The 20,444-nt window shown below is 43.2% G+C and overlaps 1 long non-coding RNA gene across 1 annotated transcript in view; it reads left to right on the top strand.

The window, feature by feature from the left end:
- The window catches only part of LOC142295042 (uncharacterized), a 31,356-nt gene extending 11,685 nt beyond the window's left edge, over nt 1-19,671 (top strand). Inside the window, exons 2-3 of the long non-coding RNA XR_012751348.1 lie at nt 16,602-16,757; nt 16,893-19,671. This is a non-coding gene — a long non-coding RNA (uncharacterized LOC142295042). The remainder of the gene's footprint in view (nt 1-16,601; nt 16,758-16,892) is intronic.
- Nucleotides 19,672-20,444: the final 773 nt, after the last annotated feature.

Raw genomic sequence — 20,444 nt, 5'->3', positions numbered from 1 at the left:
GCGTAAACAAAAAAAATGTAATTCTGTGTTTTTTTACTAATTACGCCCTTTACTGATCAGATAATAAAAATATATATTTTGATAGATCAGGCATTTCTGAACATGGCAATACCAAATATGTGTATTTTTTTTTTTACATGAGGCAAAAGTGGGGTGATTTGAATTTGTTTGTTTTTTAAATTCTTTCATATTTTTACACTTATTATTTTTAATAGTCCCCTAAACTCTGAGCATCTGATCACTTGTGCTGTACAGAGCAGGGCAACAGCACAAATTCTGTGTTCCTATTAATGCTGGTGCTTAGTCAACATTTACTGGGGCTACGTCACGCCAGACATATGGGTCATCAGCTGAGCCTTGGCTGTCATGACAAGTCATCGGCACCTCCTTGATGATGTCACTAGGCTGCAGATGGCAGCAGAGAATGACGTATTCCCCGCTGGCGCATGTTAAATCCCGCTGTCATAGATTTAACTAGTTAACAGGTGTTAGCCTGAGGTGATAGTTGTGATTAAGGTGCTGTTCTCTCATGCCCTGGCAGGCTATATGAAAGATGAGGGCCTGGCTGGATATGTGGACTAATGTCATGGGAGCGGTATGCTTGTGCAGGACGCATGATGCTCATGACATATGCTGGCCAGGACCAGATGTTGCCCCATTCAAGAAGAGAGACCACCGCTTCATTAAAAACAACATAGTTTTACTTAACAGTCTTTGCTGGCTATTATTTATGGTACACATGATAGCTGGTGCACAACTTCTTGCACGTTTCATAGAATAACTTCAGATACACTTCTTTACTTCCAGCTTGGTTGCTCCTGTCCTCACTGTTCTGATTTGTTTCACCTCTACCTAGTCCAGCACCACAAAGTCATTTTATTAAAGTCATTTTAAGAAAGAACACATGCCAGAAAGCAGCATTTGTATGTTGACATGGTAGGTCATGTGGCATATTGGTGCTAATATCAATATCACTGAATTCTTTATAAGGTGTACCTCTGACACCAAAAGGTAACCCGGTGGTTTCCTGAGGAAGAAGAGTGACCACTTTGAAATGCGTCAAAATAAACCGCCCTCCTTCCACACCAAGTGCATTGGGTCCTTCGTTGTTTCTCTAGCAGCCAGAGGTCTCCACATTGTTTTATCCTGATTCCTTCACTTCTGCTTGATGAGATTAAAGCATGTCTCGACTGAAATCTGTTCCAGGTCTCTTCTACACGTTCCCACTGTTGCTGCATACTGGTCTACTCACGTGGATATGTATACAGCTTTTTTTTTTTTCAATTCCACCCACAAGGGTTTGATTGGGTTGGGATCTGGGGGACCAATCCAGCACCTCTACTTAATTGGCATTGAACCATTTCTTCGCCAATCTAAACATATACTTCAGGTCATTGACCTGCTAGAACAGTATGTCATCATTTTAGTACACATAGTACTCAAGTGTATGAAGTAATTAGTCTTGTAGGATACTCACATATAGCTCAGCATTGAGACCATCATCGATCCTGTTCCAGTATCCAACACCTTTGACTGTGAAACAACCTCATATCATCAGGCTTCCTGCACTGAACTTGACGGTTGCTTCAATTTCTTGATCTGTTAACCCCTTTTTTTCTTGTTTCTTCCAGACTGATTTGCACCCAAGAGAGCCTACTCTATTGACTTTTGTCTCATTGCTCCAAATCACCCATTTCCAATTTTTTACCAATCATTTTTCATAGTTTTTTTGCAAACTCAAGAAGACGCTTTTTATGACAATATTGAAGTTGAGGTTTCTTCACAGATTTTCGGGCCATGTAATGTGTATTACATGATGCTTGCATGGATGTCCGTGATCTCACTATTATGAAGCATACGAGGCACCTCCACTGCTGTGCTTATAGCGCCAGAACTGATAGACCTTCTGATGAACCAACTTGTTGACTCCAATATTTTGCCTGGAGGTCCACCTCTTGAGTTTTAAATGAACGGACTTTAATTCACGTTAAATTGTGCAAAAACAACAATCTTTATTGGAAATATGCAAATATTTAAGATCAGGGATGAAACCATTTAGAATGCATGAAGGGTGATACAGACGTGCCTATGTCACACCCCATAAAATGGGGGGGCGGATATCCACACTATGTATATAAAGGTAATACACATATACACAGGAAAAGATTCCAGCTGCAGAGACGTAGATAAGTGTCTCAAAGTAACCAGCATGTGCATGAAATATAACTACAGCTGGAGGACTGATACCTGGAACAATGATCAGTGACACACAGTCACTGGCAGGGTGGGGGTTCCAACAATCATTTTGCGGGTACTAAGCCCGCTTTTTCAATGACCACGTGACCTGGACAAAAAACACATCGCCCCCCAATGTGTTCTTTGTCCGGCTCATGTGATCAGTTACCAGGACTTTCATTGACGGTCCTGGCAGGTAATTGTGCTCACTGCTCTGCGCGTAGACGTCCTGGCATCCTGAGTGACCACTATGGATGTAACGTGTGCATGAGGTAAGGAGCATGACTTCATTCCCAGTCACATGACCACTTAGCACGACCTTTTTAAAGGTACTCTAAGCACACAACTGGGATGCACTCCTCTATGAAGAAGCAGGTCTAGTGCCTGCAAAGTGATAGTCGGAACCCCAACATTGCCTGTGACTGTATCTCACCGATCATTGTTCAAGGTAATATTACTCCAGCTGTAGTTATATTTCATGCACATGCTGGTTACTTTGATGCACTTTACTACTTCTCTGCAGCTGGATTCTATTCCTGTGTGTATGTGTATTAATTTCATATACATACGGTAGTGTGGATTTTGCCCACCCCTTTGTGAGTGGTGTGACATAGGCAGTTCTTTATCACCCTCCATGCATTGTAAATGGTTTTATCTATAATCTGAAATATTAGCATATTTCCAAAAAGATTGTTGTTTTTATTAGAGATGAGCGAGCCTCTATCGGCTTGAGTTCGGTTTGGTTCGTCGAACGGAGGCCGCGTTCAAGTTCGGTTCGACGAACCATTCCACGAACCTCTCGAGCCCCATTGAAACCAATGGCAGGCAAACACAAACACATGAAAACACATTATACATGTACACATACAGTTAATAAACATTGCCATAACACTTACCTGTCCCTGTGACGCGTCCTGCACTCTGTCTCCCGCTGCTTTTCCTTCCAATAATCGCTGCGTCCTCCCAGTAAACAGCACTGATGATAGGACCTTCCGTGACGTCAAAAAAAGCATGTGACCAGTCACGTGTCTATTATCTCATTGGCTACAGACTGGTCACATGGCTATGATGTCTTGATGTCTTGCTAGGTCCTGTCATTGAACTCTCCGGTACGCGGTGATCGTTCCAGTGTAAGCCGTGCACCGGGGTGGGTTCTTTAGGATACAGCGAAGTCACGAACGAGAAATAAACGGCCCCAAAACTAGATTAACTAACAAAAGTGCTTTACTACAATTTGAATATGAATGCAATCAAAACAGGGGAAGACATTCAGGGAAAAACCACAAACACTCAGCGAAGAGGCTGAGACCCTTGTGCTATACAGGGTGGCACCTTACAACATGAGACTGCTACAATATATACACTATATGTTACCTACAGGCATGACTGGATATTCCAACCGCCAACTACCTATTAATACCCTTAAACATGAAAAAAATTGGATGGGTGTGAAATACAAGCCGCCCGCAGTATAGCACAACAGTTTACAAACTTAAAATAAATTTACTCTAACCCCCAATTGACTATTCCCCTGCCCCAATATAAATATAGTGCCCTTTAATGGAGGATTTGTCCCACGATTCACCTTGAATAGCCAAACAATTTACTATATACTACAGCTGCTTAGCAAAGAGCATAAAAACATAAATAACAGATATTTTGTTCAACACAAGTTCCCTCCTGGATGAGCTCGATTATGCCCTAAAGTCTGTGATGGGTCTTAGTAACATCTGGGTGTGAGGTCGTTGTGGTCCACAGAGAAACCTCAATGGCAAAGAACTAAATAATGTAGTCTTGGAAACGATGGTACCAAATGGTGATTGTTGCAGTAACTGTGGCCTGACAGTGTTACTATGCCTAACTAAACTAACTACAGGCCCTGCCTCAGTCTCAAATATTCTGGCGCCAAACTGATGTGAGGTGCGTGCATGGTTACCCACGGCGATGGCGCAGTGGGCCTTACTTATCTTACCGACCCGGGTCTGCTCTGGACAATATGTCTGAAGTACGCAGTCAGATGAGAGGCCTCTCCAACAGCTGAGCAGTACTGCTGGTCACTGTGGCTTGTCTCCTTGGCAACGTCCTATCAACTTCACAAAAGCGCAAAAGCGTTCTTTCAGCAATCTTCTCCCATCTGGTAAGGATACGGATACAGTGTCACAGCTCTGATCAAGATGATAGATTTCTAGTCGCAAATATTATCTCTTCCCTCTTCTGCACGTCCTCTGTCTCTGTATTCATTCACTGCCAACTGCCAACCGCTTCCAAGATGGCTGCTGCTCTACTTCCTGTGATATACTTCTTTTTATCAGCCTGTAGCTCCGCCCCCATCTGAGCTACCTATTGCAGTCTTTCATTTGTGCTGAGAAACAGCGTCCTCTTATGGTTGAATAATGACATTTTTGTCCCTTATAAAGTATTATCACATCATTACTGACAGCTGCAGGTTATAAAGTTACATACAATAAATAATGTTCACATTTATGAGACACAAATATATACGTCTAAACTATGCTTGCAAGGTGATACAGGGGCTTGCCATGCACATCTTTAACCAGAAAAAAACCAAGGAGAAAATTGTAGAAAAAATACCCTGACTATAAATAAATAAATTGCAAGTGCTTAATAAACAGGGTACTTAGTATATACATTTTTGCAAAAAGGTAAGAAGCTGTCTCACCTCGTCACGGTGTACCCATCTGAGACAGTCCCTAACCTACTAAAGTTAAAAACATATTCTGTACCTGACTAGTGTCATGTCAAAACATCATATGGATGGTAAAGTGGTTAGCTGGGTCCCAGATTAAATACACAGCAAAAAGTGAGAAGCAAGTAATTGTTCAGCCTCAGTATCAGGAGGGCTGCACCCCCAACTTGCATTAAAGCAAGATAACAGACAAAAAAAAAAAACTGAGCTGTGACAAATGTTCAATAAACATGCAACATTACAAGCATGTGAATTGCAGCCTCAAGACTAGAAAAAAACCAAGGAGAAAATTGTAGAAAAAATACCCTGACTATAAATAAATAAATTGCAAGTGCTTAATAAACAGGGTACTTAGTATATACATTTTTGCAAAAAGGTAAGAAGCTGTCTCACCTCGTCACGGTGTACCCATCTGAGACAGTCCCTAACCTACTAAAGTTAAAAACATATTCTGTACCTGACTAGTGTCATGTCAAAACTTCATATGGATGGTAAAGTGGTTAGCTGGGTCCCAGATTAAATACACAGCAAAAAGTGAGAAGCAAGTAATTGTTCAGCCTCAGTATCAGGAGGGCTGCACCCCCAACTTGCATTAAAGCAAGATAACAGACAAAAGAAAAAAAACTGAGCTGTGACAAATGTTCAATAAACATGCAACATTACAAGCATGTGAATTGCAGCCTCAAGACTAGAAAAAAAACAAGGAGAAAATTGTAGAAATTGTTTTTTTTTTTTTTTTTAACATCTTTAACCAGGTACATATTTCTGGCCATGAACAATGGGAGCTGTTTCACTATCTCACACCAGCATCTCCGTATACCGGCAAAATGCTCTGGCACATGGTCGACTCCCCGTTCTGCTTCCCCGTTTCGTTATTCACCTGCTGCCACAGCCGGTAAATAACAGAGATCACCGATGCTATAGCAACCCGCCTGTCTGCGGTGACGTCACGGCTTAAAGCCTGCAGCCTCTACTCACTGACTGAGTGAATAGACTGCAGCGCACGGGAGCAGCAGCATCTTCCTCCCATGCAGCGCTGTCTGATGTAGCAGAGCTGCATGGGTTGAAGGAGAAAGAAGACAGAAGACCATGGATCGTGGAAGGATGAGAGGGATTATTAAACATGGAGTCTTTAATGTGTCTGTGTATTTATTTCTATTAAAGTATTTTTTCTCTGTGTGGTGTCTTTTTTTTTAACCCTTTATTGGAGATTCTTAATGGCCAGGTCAAACTTGCCTGACATTAAGAATCTCTGACTTAATACTAGCTAGTAAAATAAAGCTAGTATGAACTCATTATTACCCAGCAAGCCACCCGCTTTCAGGGCTGCTGGAAGAGTTGGATACAGCGCCAGATGATGGCGCTTCTATGAAAGCGCCATTTTCTGGGGTGGCTGCGACTGCAATTCACAGCAGAGGGGCCCAGAAAGCTCAGGCAAACCTGTGCTGTGGATTCCAATCCCCAGCTGCCTAGTTGTACCTGGCTGGACACAAAAATGTGGTGAAGCTCATGTCGATTTTTTTTTAAATTATTTCATGAAATTTATTAAATAATTGAAAAAAGGGCTTACCTATTTTTTTTGTTCCCAGCCGGGTACAAATAGGCAGCTGGGGGTTGGGGGCAGCCGTACCTGCCTGCTGTACTTGGCTAGCATACAAAAATATGGCGAAGCCCACGTAATTTTCTTGGTGGGCATAAATCTCCTGCATACAGTCCTGGATGGTGTATGCTGAGTCTTGTAGTTCTGCAGCTGCTGTTTGCTCTCCTGCATACACTAGTGAATGGAGCATGCTGAGCCTTGTACTTCTGCAACTGCTGTCTTCTCTCCTCCATACAGATAGACAGCAGCTGCAGAACTAAGAGGCTCAGCATACTCCATCCAGACTGTATGCAGGAGTTTTTTGCCCCCCCCAAAAAATTACGTGGCCTTTGCCATGTTTTTGTATGCTAGCCAGGTACAGCAGGCAGCTACGGGCTGCCCACAACCCCCAGCTGCCTATTTGCACTTGGCTGGGAGCCAAAAATATAGGAAAGCCCTTTTTTTTTTTTTTTTTTTTTTTAAATTATTTCATGAATTTCATGAAATAATTTAAAAAAAAATGATGTGGGCTTTGCCCAATTTTTGTGTCCAGCCAGGTACAACTAGGCAGCTGGGGATTAGAATCCGCAGCTCAGGGTGCCCAAGCTTTCTGGGCACCCCTGCTGCGAATTGCAGTCCGCAGCCGTCCCAGAAAAGGGCGCTTTCTAGAAGCGCCAGATGGTGCTGTATCCAACTCTTCCAGCTGCCCTGGTGATGGGTGGCTCGCTGGGTAATAATGGGGTTAGGGATAGCTGTATATTATCAACTGGCCCTAAGCCCAAAATTCATGGTGTCATGACAATATTGGACATGGCCACCATGAATTTCTAGTACAGTAAAAAAAAAACAACACAGAAAAATATTTTTGTTAGAAATAAAACACAACGCAATTAGTGACTCCATTTTTATTGAAATAAAGAACCCCCCTCCGCAGTAATCCTGGGTCAAGGGTCCTGCGCCGTCCAATCTGGATCCAATATCATCTGATCGGTTTGCTGGAAGGCAAAGCGATCAGATAATGTGTCAGGTTCAAGGGCCTGAATCACATGACACAGCAGCTGATTGTATAAATGGCTTTTATGCAATCAGATGATGCATCAGTGTAAAAAAAAAAAAAAAACTACACACTTCTGTGCAGACTCCTGTCCGACAGCATCAGCTGATAGTTTAGCCGGCCGGGCGGTAAAAAACCGGCCTCACCGCTCGACTAATAGTGTCAGCTGATTCCGTCAGGTGACCGCATCAGCTGATCATCGCCAGGTCTGAGAGAGAGAAAGATGAGAGAGAAAAGAGAGAGAGAGAAAAGAGAGGGAAAAGAGAGAGTAAAGAGAGAGAAAAGAGAGAGAAAAGAGAAGAGAGCGAGGCAGAGAGAGAGAAGAGAAAGAGAGAAAAGAGGAGAGAAAAGAGAGAGGAAAGAGAGAAGAGAGAGAGAGAAGAGGGGAGAAGAGAGAGAGGAGAGAGTGAAGAGAGAGAGAAGAGAGAGGAGAGAGAAAAGAGAGAGAGAAGAAGAGTGAAGAGAGAGGAGAGAGAGAATAGAGAGAGAGATTTAATGAAATTTCAACAAATTCTTGAAGCAAACATAACATCATCTGTAAGAAATCTGAAGTTGGAAAGAGGATATCTTCTTCACATGGATAATGACCCTAAGCACACGCCAAAATCCGGAATAGATGACTTCAAAAGGTACAGGCTGAAGGTTTTACAATGGCCCTCACAGTCCCCTGATTTGAACATCACTAAAATCTGTGGCTAGACCTCAAAAGAGCAGTGCATGCAAGACGACCCAGGAATTTCACAGAACTGGAAGACTTTTCCAAGGAAAAATGGATGAAAATTCCTTGGAAAAAAAAATTGGAAGACTCTTGGCTGGCTTCAAAAAAGCATTTATAAGCTGGGATTTTTGCCAAATGGGGTGCTACTAGGTACTAACCATGCAGCGTAACCAAACTTTTGCATTGGCACACTTTCCTGTTTTTGTTAATTTTATAATGTAAGAGAAGAAAATATTGGGGGGGGGCTAAAATAAAAAGTATATGTGTGATCTTTAACTTTATGCCTTGTAGAGGTTCATTTCATCTTCAGCTTAATTAATTGTTCATAATTACAATCATTTTGACCAGAGGTGCCCAAACTTCAATTGTATGTGTAGTGCAGTGTTATCTATATCAGGAATTATTCTAGAAAAATATTGTTACTTATATCCACATATCACTGATCTTATAAATTTTGCTCAATATGTAAAATCCAAGTAACATATTTTGGGGGTAATAAAGGCTGGGATGCAGAGATAACCTGGTGACCAGTAATATCTAGTAATATAAAGAAGCAAGAAGTCTACTGCCTCAAGACAGATGATATTCAGCATGAAATGCCAGTGTTATTACGATTTTAATACATGAACATGAAAGCCAAAAAAAAGGGATCATTATTCTAGAGGCAAACAGTCAGAATATTTCTATGAATGGGAAGGAAACAGTTGTTATAACAGCTCAGTGGATGATTGAAATCTAGGCATTTTTTAATTTATTTTTCCCTAAACCTATACACAAATTTCTCATTTTATATTCCTATGAAGTACACTCTTCAATCATAATTGCACTTTGAATAATTTAGAGGAGTATATGAGATTAAAGCTGCATTTACATATCTGTGTGTCATGGTTTGAGCACATATTGAGATGCACGGACTGTCCATGGGTCTCCTGACCTGAGCTTGATAGTTCCATATACATCTATGACTCTATCAAGTTCGGGTCAGAAGAATTGCAGACAGCTTGTGCATCATGGTCCGGGCTCAGTCCATGACACTGAGATGTGTGATTGGCGCATTAAATACAGACATCCATCATTGGTCTTTGCATTGTATCTTGGCATGTGCTTAATCAAATTTTGACTTTGACTTGTAAATGTCAGTCAACAGTTTAGTAGTATCTAAACCCTATAAGGAGCCAATTTTGACCTTAGTGACCAAGACATTTTTTTTTAAGTCTGACCAGTGTCATTTTATGTGGCAATAACTCTGGAACGCTTCTTTGTATCCCAGTTATTTTGATAATGTTTTTTATTAACACATTGTCCTGTGTGTTAGTGCTAAATTTAGGCTGATATTTGTTTATTTGTGAAAATATTGGAATTTTGGCAAAAATGTAGTAGCTTTCAAATGTTCAATTTTTATATCCTTAACCCCTTCACGATCAATGATGTACTGGTACGTCCTTGGCCATCTCTGTCCTGTTACAGCGGGCTCCCACAGCGAGCTCGCGGTAATCCCCGCACATGTCTGCTGATCAAACATGTGAGGCTAACATCTCTGATTCACCCCTTCACTGCCGCCATCAGCAGCCCATAAAATGATCACGGGGCACCAATGTGTTGCTATGACAACGCGGGTTCAGATGATAGCCCCTGTCGCTGTCATGACTCACTTCCTGTGAATACCGACACTCAGAGGAAATTAGCATTTCTGCTAAAACATCGCCCTGATCAGCAGAACTGATCAGAGTAGCTATAAAGGCTAGTAAAATCAGTTTTAAAAAAAGTGAAAAAAGAGTTTAAAAAATAATAAAAGAAATCTAAAAGTTCAAATCACCCCCTTTTGCCCCATTGAAAATAAAACAATAATAATAATAATTAAAAAAATACACATATTTTGTATCGCTGCATTCATGAATACTAGATCTATCAAAATCAATTAATCTGATCGGTGCATGGCGTAGCGAGAAAACAAATACCAAATGCCCCAATTATGTTTTTGGGTCACCATAACATTGCATTAAAATGCAATAACAGGCGATCAAAACATTGCATCTATCCAAAAATAGTTTAATTAAAAATGCCAGCTTAAGATGACAAAATTAAGCCATCACTGAGCCCCAGATCATAAAAAATGAGAATGCTACAAGTCTCAGAAAATGGCTAAAAAAAAAGCGCTTTTTTTTTTTACACGTTTCTGAATTTTTTTTCACCCCTTAGATAAAAGTAAAACTGCACCTGTTTGGTATCTATGAACTCATACTGACTTGAGTAATTATATTGCCAGGTCAGTTTTTCAAAATAGTGAATACGGTAAATAAAAAAAACAGAAAACTATTGTGTAATTGCACTTTTTTTGCAATTTTACCGCTCTTGGTTTTTTTTTTCCTGTTTTCCAGTGCACTACATGGTGCAGAATTAATGGTGTTATTCAAAAGTACAACTTGTCCCACAAAAAACAACCCCCCATATGGCCTATATGAACAGAAAAATAAAAAAGTTATGGCTCTTAGAAAAAGTGGAGGAAAAAACGGAAAAACAAAATTGCCTGGGGGTGAGAGAGTTAAACCAGTTAGTCATAGGGTACAAAATAATCAATAAATAACATTTCCCATTTGTCTTCTTTACAGCTGCATCATTTTTCAAATGTCATTTTATTTTGTTAGAATCTTAGAAGGAATAAAAAAAATACTCTAAAATGTTACTTTACCAATAATTTTTCCACTTTTTCAATTGATAGCATAATAAAATGGACCCCACAATTTGTTACTCATGTCAAATTTAAAAAGCGGAGGAATAAGGCACCTGAAGGGTTTAACTGGCTTGTCCTGGTAGTGTATCTGATCTACATTTAGTGCATCTTGCCTTTGTTTATTGCTAACCTGTCTTAATCTGGGACTTTCATCCTAAAGATCTATCCCCTCCATGATTTTCTCTACTGTATATTATATATACACATACACACGTCTATGAATGCTTATTTTGTCTCACCAGTGTTTCCCCAGCAGGTCTTCAGTAATATGAACTGGTGGCAGTGGGGCAACAGGTTGGCAGAGACAGGGTGAGGTGATGTTGAAGATTAACCGGCTTTGATGGCTATGCCCAACTGGTGTAGTAGAGCTTGAATAGAGATGACTGATGAAGGAGAGCTGTAAGACTGAAGGCTGATGTAGCAAAACTGAAACAATAACCTGAATACTAATATATTATATACATATAGTGATATAGAAGAGCTGAAACAATAATGACTGTAGTAGTAGAGTTGTTACAAAGTTGTGTTTTCAGTGGTGATACAGTGTAATGGCATGAACTCCGACTGACTAAATAATTAAATGATGTCCTACCACTTGAACTGAGTTAAATGACCTGCTTAAATGATGTCAGTGAAACAAGGTGGTTTTGATTCTGAAGAGATGAGCCGTGAAAATAAAAAAAAATAATTACCACAAATTTGTTACTTCAATCAGGTAGCTTCTTTCACAATGGTAACAGGAGCAAATGCACCATAAATTTATTGTGTAATTTTTCCTGAGTACGCTGATATCCTATATGTGGGGGGAAATCAAATGTTTGGGAGAACAGCAGGGCTCAAAAGAGAAGGAGCACCATTTTTAAAGCAAAATTAACTGGAAGCACTAGAGGACACCTGTTGAGGTGCCTAAACAATTGAGCTCCCCCACAAGTGACCCCATTTTAGAAACTAGACCCCTTAAGGAATTTATCTAGATGTTTGGTGAGCAGTGGAAGGAAAAAGAAGGTTTCCAGATGAATAAAATTCTTCAAGTTTTATTAGTGAAAAATATTTTAAAATCCATAGACGGCAGATTACATTGTATATCAAAAGTGTTTCAGGCATTAAGCCCTTGTTCACTGAATAACATTACACCATTATAGAAACTATTTAAAAAACATGACTACCAATTCTAGAAAAGCAAAACATATCAAAAGTCTATTCATTACAAGTGTGAACCACAGCATCTCTTAGTTTCCAATTAGGATAATTATTTCAGTGGGATAAACTTCTTTTTTTGGCCTGTTTCAAACGTCAGTGAAAATCACAGACGTTTTTCACTGACGTCTAAAAAAACGCATATGTCCCTCCGTGTTCCGTGATTCATGGCACACGTGGGTTGTCTATGGGCAATCTGTGATACGTTATCCGTGATATGTGATTGCACATGGAGATAAACTCAACTGTCCCCGCTCCCGCTGTCCGTGGCAGCACTGGAGAAGGTGAGTTGAAAATACTCTTTATTTTCAATGTCCGTCTTTTTCTGGTACGTGTTTCACAGATCACACCATAGTGTGGTCCGTGGGACATCAGTGATCCCAGAAAAAAAACGACATTTCACTGACTATGTCTCCGTGTGGCTTACACGCATGTCTGTGATTGCCGCACGGAGACATGGTCAGTGAAAAAATCACTGATGTGTGAGCAGACCCATTGATTATAATGGGTCTGCGTATGTCCGTGATTCTGGTACGTATAAAAACTAGCCCATACGTACCAGAATCACTGATGTGTGAAACAGGCCTTAGACGAAAGAGTATTTTAAAGACAACTATAGGAACATAATGAAATAATAAATACAAGCTATACATACATTTTACAAAATTCAAAATTGAACATTAACTGGCATCATAACAAATTAATGAAATCAGAAAAAAACATATAAATTCCAATCTTTAATATATCCCCCCAAAAAATTATCTTTTTTTTTTCTTTTTCCTTCTTCCCTTTCCTTTCTCTTCCTTTCCTTTTCTCTCCTTTCCCTTTCCTTTTCGATTCTCCCTTCTCCTTTTTATCTATTTATTTGTATGAACATAAAATAAACCAAAATAAACTAATATATAAATAATGTAACATCCCTATAGTTCATTCCGTAGGATATTTTGTATTCAAGGCAGTTATCCAATATTCTTCCCTCAACAATAGTTTTTTCCCCCAGTCGCCTCTACGAACTGGACGATTCACTCGCTGTATTCCCAAAATCTCAAAATAATCTAAATTTCCCTGGTGCCTTTCTAAAAAATGTCTGGTAACTCCTGAACACATGATATTATTTGATACATTGGAACTATGTTTTAAAATTCTTCTTTTTAGCTTAAGAATGGTATATCACATATTGCAAAGTGTGCATACCACACAATATAAGACATATTTAGTATCACAATTAATGAAGGAACATATTTTTTGTTGCCGTTAATATGTGTTTATTTTGCAAACTTACACTTATTACATTTTGCCCCAAAGCACTTAGAAAACCCACACTGGATAACCAAGTATTATTTTTTGCACGTTTTATTTACATGCTTGGAGACAGCATATGTCCTAAAGATTTCCCTTTTCTTGCCACACATGACACTCCATCTTTTAGGATTTTATAATATACTAGAAGGTGGCCCGATTCTAACGCATCGGGTATTCTAGAATTTATTGTGTAGTTAATGTATGATTTTTGTTATATATATAGATGTTGTGTGTAGTTGCCAAGTGTTTGTGTAGGGGCTGTAAATGTGTTGTCTGGGTGGGGGTGTGTGAGAGCGGTGTTGTTTGTGTGGAGCGCTGTGTGTGTGTTGTGTTGTTTGTGGAGCGCTGTGTGTCTGCAGTGTTGTCTGTGGGGTGCTGTGTGTGTTGCGCGGTTTGTGTGGGTGTGGGTGTGGGGTGCGTGTGTGTGTTTTGGGGGGAGGTATGTTTTGTGCAATGTGTGTGTGTTGCGCGGTATGTGCGTATATTTGTGTATGCTGCGGTGTTTGTGTGTTGAGTGTTGTGTGTGTGCGGCGTTGTCTGTGAGTGTGGGTGTCTGTGTAGGGCGGTGTTTGTGGTTCCCAGTGTGTGTGTGGTGTGTTGTGCGGTGCGCGTGTGGCAGTGTGTGTGTTTTGGGGGAGGTGTGTACCCCCATCGTGTTCCATCCCCCATGCTGCGCGCCCCCCATCGTGCTCCATCCCCCATGCTGCGCACCCCCCATCGTGCTCCATCCCCCATGCTGCGCACCCCCCATAGTGCTCCATCCCCCATGCTGCGCACCCCCCATCGTGCTCCATCCCCCATGCTGCACACCCCCCATCGTACTCCATCCCCCATGCTGCGCACCCCCCATCGTGCTCCATCCCCCATGCTGCGCACCCACCATCGTGCTCCATCCCCCATGCTGCGCACCCCCATCATTCTCCATCCCCCATGCTGCGCACCCCCCATCGTGCTCCATCCCCATGCTGCGCACCCCCCATCGTGCTCCATCCCCCATGCTGCGCACCCCCCATCGTGCTCCATCCCCCATGCTGCGCACCCCCCATCGTGCTCCATCCCCCATGCTGCACACCCCCCATTGTGCTCCATCCCCCATGCTGCGCACCCACCATCGTGCTCCATCCCCCATGCTGCGCACTCCCATCGTGCTCCATCCCCCATGCTGCGCACCCCCCATCATGCTCCATCCCCCATGCTGCGCACTCCCCATCGTGCTCCATCCCCCATGCTGCGCACTCCCCATCATGCTCCATCCCCCATGCTGCGCACTCCCCATCGTGCTCCATCCCCCATGCTGCGCACTCCCCATCATGCTCCATCCCCCATGCTGCGCACCCCCCATCGTGCTCCATCCCCATGTTGCGCACTCCCCATCATGCTCCATCCCCCATGCTGCACACTCCCCATCATGCTCCATCCCCCATGCTGCGCACTCCCCATTGTGCTGCATCCCCCATGCTGCACACTCCCCATCGTGCTCCATCCCCCATGCTGCGCACTCCCCATCGTGCTCCATCCCCCATGCTGCGCACTCCCCATCGTGCTCCATCCCCCATGCTGCGCACTCCCCATCGTGCTCCATCCTCCATGCTGCGCACTCCCCATCATGCTCCACAGTCACACATCATACAGTATACATGCACACATCTGATCGCATACACTCACACCCCACTTCTGCCTGTGCCCTCCGGTGGGCGGTCCCAGCAGCTGTGTTGCACGCAGTGCTCCTCTGCCTTCTGCTGACACGCACACATCCGATCACATACACGCACACATCCGATCGCATACACGCACACATCCGATCGCATACACGCACACATCCGATCACATACACGCACACATCCGATCGCATACACTCACACATCCGATCGCATACACGCACACACCCGATCGCATACACGCGCACACACTGACGATATCGCACATACGCGCTCACACTCACAACATCCAGAGATACCACATGCTTCCGACCATGTGATCCTCTGGCAGGTCCTGGAAGGTCACTGCACACACAGTATTGCCGCCGAGAAGCAAGCGATATCACTGGATGTTGTGAGTGTGTGGATGCGATCTGATGTGTGTGTGAGGTGTGTGTGAGAGTGAGTGTGATCTGATGTGTGTGTGTCTCTGTTCTTATGTGTGTATGTGTGTGTTCCGCCGCTGCAGGACCTTGATGCGCTCACCTGCTCCCGGTCGGCTTCTGGTGAGTATGATTGGGGGTCTTCTTTCTTCTGTCTTCTCTCTTCTGCACATGTGTACCGGGAGCCGGTGTACGCTGGTAACCATACTACACAATATTACCCGATGTGTACCATGGTTACCAGCGTACCCCGCCCCCCGCACGCATGGGAGCCCACACCAGCGTACGCCAGCAACCCCAGCAATGCAAGGGTATGTGTCGGCTGGGTTGCCGGCGTACGCTGGTGTGGGCTCCCGGGGGTACAGCAGCAGTGTCGATTCGGGGAATGCATTCGGGGGGCGGGGCCAGAGTGAGCGTGCGATACATGAGGGGGCGGGGCGTGGCTGAGTTGCCAATGCGTGCAGGGGGCCGGGGCAAGAGGCCAATCCGTGTGGGGGGCGGAGCCTGGGCGAGCGGCCAATCCGTGCGGGGGGCGGAGCCAAGATGAGAGGCCAATGAGACGCTTGTCGCGGTAATGACAGAATTTTGGAGCAAGACAAACAGACAGACAGACAGAATAAGGCAATTATATATATAAATGGGATCTTGATATAAAACTGGTATGTGTCTTTCCACAATATTTTTTTACTAAAGGGAGTACTAAAACACAGGTGGTTCATTTTTTTTTTTCCCTTTTTTCCCCTATTGTTTTTATTATAAACACGGGATAAGGGATCACTATTGGACTGAATCCTATTTAAAACCGTGGAATAAGCGTCTCTGATTTTTTTACCCTTTTTTTGAGTAAGTTTTTTTTATTGCATGCAACATTTCTTCATGGAAAGAATCCTCACTGGAACAATTGCAGTTAATACGAATAAACTCTCATAGGGGTATTAATCTTATAGTATGCCTCGTGTGGTGACTGTTTGCCCTAAGTACAGTGTTTCCATTTATAGGTTTTCTATAAGTGCGATAATTGAACCTTTGTGTTGACTCATCTCCCATCAAACTAAGGTCCAAAAAAATCAATCCGGACTGGAAAGAGTAAACCACAGGACGGTTATCCAGTTCTTCGCTAACCACCCTGGGAGTTCCACTACTGCAGTAACACGGTGAGCATACAACACCTTTTTTATGATTGGTGAGCACCTTGAACCTCTGGGGGCTTCACAAACGTTTATAATGTTCAGCCGTGAAAATATATATTTTTTTTTTTACAACAAAATATTTACTTGTTTTTTCTCAAGGGTATCACGAAGAAATGCACCCTACAATTTATTGTGCGATTTCTCCTGAGTGCGCAGATACAGTACCTCATACGTGGTGGAAATGAACTGTTTGGGCGTTCAGCAGGGCTCAGAAAAGAAGGAGCGCCATTTGAATTAAAAATTATATGGAATCATTAGCGGACACCATGTCGCGTTTGGAGAGCCTCTAATGTGCCCAAAAAGTTTAGCTCCCCACAAGTAACCCCATTTTGGAAACTAGACCCCTCAAGGAATTCATCTAGATGTTTGGTAAGCACTTTGAACCCCCGGGGCTTCACAGAATTTTATAACGTTGAGCCGTGAAAATAAAAAAATACATTTTTACCACAACAACTGTTGCTTCAACCAGAAAGGATTTTTCACAAGGTTATCAAGAACAAATGCACCATACAATTTATTGTGCAAGTTCTCTGGAGTATGCTGATACCCCATATATGGTCAAAAGCACCTTTTAAGGTACAGTGCAAAGTGAAGAAGGGAAGGAGGAGCGCCATATTTGAGATCAGATTTAGTGGGCATAATTTGCGGGTGCCATGTCACATTGGCAGAGCCCTGAGGTGCCAGAAAAGCAGAAACCCCCCACAAGTGACCCCTTTTTACTAACTGCTTCCTTCAATGAATTCATCTAGGGTTAAAGTAAGCATATTGACACCACAGGTGTGTCACAAAATGTTATACTATTGTGCAGTGTAGAAAAATAATTACATTTTTACCACTAAGACGTTGTTTCAACCCCAGATTTCCAATTTTCACAATGGGAATAGGTAAAAAAGAGCCCCATAATGTTTTACACAATTTCTCCTGAACATGGAAATACCCCACATGTTACTGTACAGTACTGTTTGATTTTTGGAGCACAAATATTCCTAGAATACTTTGCTAATTCCATTTACAGAGTCCCTAAGTGCAAGAACAGCAGAAACCACCTCAAGTGACCACATTTTGGAAATTACACTCCTCTATTAATTCATCTATGGGTGTAGTGACTATTTAGTCTCTGAAAAACACCCATGGTGTCAAACGCAGTGAATGTTGCAGAATTAAAAATTGCAAACATTTTTAATGCGTTCACATTTATTTTGTGCTGTGCTGAGCATTTATGTAGCACCCCTGAGACCATCAGGGTGCTACAAGGTTCTACATCCCCACACGGATGCAGGGCCTACCCCCTTAGGTACCCAGAACCCCAGTGCCGGTACCATCAAAAACCCAGGTAATCCCAGTTTTCCCCAACAATCCCCCATACAATGGTACTTAGCTAGGGTGGGACCATGGATGGCCGCCTAGAGGTGGAGCCACTTCCAGTCCACTAGTTGACCAGGTTAGAGGAGCAGACTGTGGAGAGTAGTTAGTTGAGTGTTGACAGTAGAGGTGTGAAGGTGGAAGTGAAGTGACACCCTGACTCGGGTTGATGGTGACCTGGTACCCAGGAGAGGTGGTTGCCGGTAGAGTACGGTGGAGTTCTCCCGGAACTACACACCAACGGGGTACAGGGCCCTAGGACAGGAAAGAGCTTCAAGCCGACCTGTTAACACCTGCACAGCAAAGGGGACCATCAAGGACCTTGCTGACTCTAAAGAATCTGAAGACTCAGTAGCAAAGAAAGAGCCAGGGACAGGACCAGAGACTCCATCCCCACAGGGTTCATGCTACCGTCATGCAGACAGAGATGGACAAACCACAAACCGGGGACCCCCAGTGTTCCATACCATGGGATCCATTTACCAGAGACAGGTGCAGGGGAAGAAGGTACCAGAGAACCAGACTAGCACTGGGACGAAGGAGACCTGGAGGTGAAACCAGCCGGCCTCAGGCAACCAGCTAACACCTTAAGGAACAGTGAAACCAGTTGCACTGAATACCTGTCTGGACTCCTTGTCCAGACGCCCACTGCACCATTCACCCACTAGGGCAATACCCTACTTGCAGAGGGACTACCATACTAGCTGCAATACCACCAGCCCCAGTAGAGACACTGTAGCGGCGGCTCCCTATACTTAGCCGCAACACTGCAAGTGGCGTCACTTAACTTAATTCACAAATCCCCTGTAAATATCCCCATTACAAAAAGGGCCCAGGGCACAGAACCGGGTAATGGCCCCATTGTGACATTCCCAATAGAGACACTGCCCAGAACCGAGTACCCCATATCCCTGGGTGCTACATTTACATTAGGGTTTCCATCTACATCTTCAAAATACATGATTCAGGTAAAACACGCAACAGATCCATTCCCTAATGAGGTATCAGAGTTACTCCAGAGTTTGTTTGGCTTCTGTTCAGCGGTGTCCGTCTTTTCAAACGTGAACAAAAACTGTTGCTGACTGCACTTTTGTGCACATCTAAAAAGACATCTAAAATGGGGATACTGCCGGACCACAGGCCAGACGTGAGGTCAAAGTGACTCCCTCTGCCTCATTACAGTGAATTTTCTGTTGGGAATTATGTCCGAATTACATTTTTTTAGAGATTTACACGTAATCTTGGTGTAAGCGATAAGTATAGAGCGCCAGATAAATGTGAGTCGCACTATACTGTGTTCTTTTAGAGGCAGAATGAACAAATCAACAGCAATTGAAGAATTGGCTTTATCTATTTATTTTTTACCCGTTCACCATGCGGTATAAGTGATTAGGCGGTTTTATTCCTTTGGTCAGTACGATTATAGCGATACCAGGTTTATATATTTGCTTTCAGGTTTGGCGACTATCACACTAAAAATGCTTTTTTACATAATAAAGATATTTTGCATCACCAATACTAAGAGTGTTACGCTCGAAACGCGTCTGGTGTAAGCCTTACATCTCCAATGGACCTGCTATATTTTGGACCTGATATATTGATCATGTGATATTTTCTTGGATGATTTTAAGGAAGAAATTACTTATAAAGGTGCATTTTCTAAGTGAGTGTGACGCCCTGGCAAAAGCAGGTTGTCACAGAGACTGCACAAATCTTCCAGGTGCAGGACTCCATCCTCCTTGGAATATCAACACAACCCCACACAAAGGTACAAACACCAGCCACAAAGCCTAGTCACCCCCCTGGACAATAGGGACACACCAGTGGATGGGGCCAGGTAGATGATGACGCCCACCTAGGGGTCCTGAGGTGTCAGGGGAGGAAACACGTCAGTAGAGTGATGGAGACAGTCTGAGTCAGACAGAGGAAGTGAGAGGAGTGAAGTGGTAGTCAAGGGTTGTAGCTCCCGGACTACCAGACTACCTGAGCTGACAGACGGCAGAGCAGGGCCACAGACGACGGAGATCTGGTTGCGGGAGACCGTAGGTGGATGGGGGAAGGGTTGTAGCCCGCCGGTGCCAACAGTGGGAAACCGGTCTGAAGGCCGAGCATAGTCGGAGTGCCTGGACCCTAGGGCGAGGACAGCTTCAAGCCCCTTGTCAATTAGCTAGCAGGGACAAGATTCCACGTCTTGTCCCACCAGTGAGACGGAAGCCCAATGCAGGGGATAGGGCATCTGCAAGTGCCTGCAAAAATCCCAAAGGTCAGATCTCATGGACAACAGCTCCC

This window comes from Anomaloglossus baeobatrachus, chromosome 3 (assembly GCF_048569485.1).
Source record: "Anomaloglossus baeobatrachus isolate aAnoBae1 chromosome 3, aAnoBae1.hap1, whole genome shotgun sequence".
NCBI classification, from domain to species: Eukaryota; Metazoa; Chordata; class Amphibia; order Anura; family Aromobatidae; genus Anomaloglossus; species Anomaloglossus baeobatrachus.
The sequence above is the reverse complement of the archived record's forward strand: the minus strand, read 5'-3'. Positions and strand labels throughout refer to the sequence as shown.